The sequence below is a fragment of the Petaurus breviceps genome, unplaced genomic scaffold (assembly GCF_028583685.1).
Source record: "Petaurus breviceps papuanus isolate PSGF00001 unplaced genomic scaffold, PetGlider_PUasm1.0 38, whole genome shotgun sequence".
NCBI lineage: Eukaryota > Metazoa > Chordata > Mammalia > Diprotodontia > Petauridae > Petaurus > Petaurus breviceps.
Window position 1 is genome coordinate 17,900,659 of NW_027186304.1, and position 3,222 is coordinate 17,903,880.

Consider the following 3,222-nt stretch of genomic DNA (forward strand, 5'->3'; position numbering starts at 1 on the left):
TCTCTGTCTCTCTCTGTCTCTCTCTCTCTCTCTCTCTCTCTCTCTCTCTCTCTCTCTCTCTCTCTCTCTCTCTCCCCCCCTCCACACATTCCTTTAGTTTTTATTTTGTTGTTTTTTCTCTATTTTCCTCCAGGTCAGTTATCACAACCTCCATCAAAAGCAGAAGTTTTTGCCCCTGACTCCCAGCTCTTGTCCCTGACTTTTAAGACTAAAGGGAAAAACTTTGTAGTCTTCCCACTCATGAGAAAAAATTGATTTTCTTTGGCCTACCCAACTCTTCTGGAAAATAAGATATGACTATTTGCTATCATGATGATCATGGATGTTGACTTTGGTGGGGGAGGCAGGGGAAGGAGATAGTTATTATGCTTACAGAATAAGCATCTGAAAACCTTTCGAGTCAAAAGATTCATTTCTATTTCTTAACAAAAGTCTTGTGTTATGTTTCTGATCACCTGTCTTGGTTAAGGCTCTAGTATGGTTCATTGGCTGGTTTGCAGTAACAGGGTATGCTACATAAAGCTTGATAGAAATCAAGTCACTTCATATACTATTCCAGGTTGTTGACAACTGTAAATTTAATGCAGATCTAAGCAGCTTGTTGCTTTACAATAATCATGCTGTGAGATGAGAATGGGGAGGATAAAGAAGTGTCAGTAGAGAGGAATAATGTTGATCTCTCTTCCAGGCTTAGGAAACACACATTCTCTAAATATGAATCCTCAGCTTTCTTTTTTAGGACAAATACCTCTCCTATTTCATTTTAGAAGTATTTCTCCTATTTTGTTCCTATGAAGCTTTAATGTACCTGAAACAAGGTTAGCAGTAAATTCCCTAAGCAGAGTGGGTGAATAGACATCCACTGCCCTCTCTAAACCCCTCTGAGAATGTTGGCAAACTTTGAAGAATGGAAGAGAGAAAGGCAACAGCAACCACTAGCTGGTAGATTCATGTGCACAAGGTGGGAAATCTTACCCTCAAGTACAGACATGTAGTTTTGTTTTGTTTTCAGAAGTGAATTTTCCCATCAGCAATTTCAGATTTACTCAGAAAAGACATGTGGAAATATAGAATTATGTATACATGTATGTAGGCATATGCATGTACAAATAACACTATAATAAATGTCTATGTAATTACTTATTTCCTTCATCCTTGTCCCTAAAGAAGGCTAATTTCTTTTTTTTTTTAAGCAATCAGGGTTAAGTAACTTGCTCAAGGTTACATGGTCAGGAGCCGGTGCTCTTACTCGCTGAGCCACCTGGCCACCCCTAAGCAATTGGGGTTAAGTAACTTGCTCAAGGTTACATGGCCAGTTATTTCTGGGTGTGGTGCTGAGTATCTGAGCCCGGATTTGATCCAGGTCATCCCGACACTGGAACCGGTACTCCTACTTGCTATGCTACCTGGCCATCCCTAGAAGCCTAATTTCTTTACCTATTTTTGATAACATTCAGACCTGCCTTCTCCAGGAATTTGCTTCATCAATTATCCCCTCTCCTTCCTGTGTCTTCAGTCTCACCTTCTCCACTGGCCCTTTCTCATCTGCCTCTGAACCCTAATCCTAATTTCAACTCAGCTTCACTGATTCATAGAACTATTTTCAAATTGCTATATTCCATCTCTGCCTGAAGTTGCTATTTCTTTCCAGTTTATAGTCAATAGAAAATATACACCATTGGCCCTAAACCACAGAATTTCTGTTAGGCATGGTGAAATAGCATTCAATAATTTCTGTATCACTTTATATATATTGCAGTGGGAACCAAGAACAGGCCCAATGAGATATGTGATTATTTTATTATTCTTATGTAAGAAAAGACTTGATAGACTTTTCAATGAAAAAAATCATGAGGACTTGGTAATTGACTGGTTATGAAGGGTGAAGTCAAAGATGACCCCAAAGATGCATGCCTTCAGAAATGATGGTGCCTTGATATTTACTTCTTTAAAAAACTTCCAACTGATGGTAGATTTTTCTAATTCTTTTTGAGGCTTTTGTCTGGAAAAAAAAGCCACTTATGTGAATATAGATTTATTATATTAGAATATAGATTGTACATTCTAATACCAGGAAACTAAGGGATTTTTCAGCTTCCTAGAGAAATTGTACACTGTACAGGAGGCTGATAATTTCCCTACTGTTGCGGTCTTTGAAACTAAATTTAGTATATGTGAAAGCTGAAGGGAGTGTGGCAGGAGATGGCTAGTGGCATTTGTAATGACCAGGCCACTGTACCAAAGTTCTAACTCAGATGTCTGATTTCTCTCAAATGATGCATTTCAATCAGCACCTTAGTCCATTTTTTCCCTAATGCTAAGTACTTATGCCTGTACTACACCATAATTCCATTCCCATCCCCATAATAGCCTCCAATCACCCCGGTTTGGAAAGAACATTTAGCATTTTGTAACTTGCCAGGGTCAGCTCCCTTTATCTCATTTATCTGTAGAAATTACATAAAGGAGCAAGTGACTTTGCCAAGGACCCAAGGACATTCTTCCCAAAAGTAACCTGCCTAACATCTCCAGAGACAGGAATAATTTACATTTGCTACATGCTGCACATTTTATGGAAATCAGTGACATCAAAGAGAAAAAGGAAAATAATTAGAATGCACAAAAGAAGAAAGGAAAGGAGAAAGTGCCCTTTTCGAAGAAAAATCTAATATTTGAGGAAAGATCAAACATTTAGAACTGGAAGAGATCTTAGAAACCATCTTGTCCAACCCCCTCATTTTATAGATAAAGACATTGAGAACCAAGTTCACACTGGCAGTAATAATAGTCATGTTTCTCTTCAGTCATTTTCAGTTGTATCCAACTCTTCATCACCTCATTTGGGGTTTTCATGACAACAATACTGAAGTTGTTTTCCATTTCCTTCTCTAGCTCATTTTACAGATGAGGAAACTGAGGCAAGCAGGGTTAAGTGGCTTGTCGAGGGTCACACAGCTAGTAAGTGTCCGAGGTCAGATTTGAACTAAGGAAGATGAGTCTTTGTGACTCTAAGTCTGGTGCTCTATTCACTGTACCACCTAGCTGCCCCAATAATAATAACAGTTCATATTAATATAGTGCTTTAAAGTTGTCAAAACATTATACATAAATTATTGATTTAATTGTCACAAACCTGTAAGGTAGATAAGGTAGATAACCCTTTAAAATAGATCCCCATTTTCCAGCCTGCATTCTAAGGGCTGAGAGAAGTGAGTGACTTAT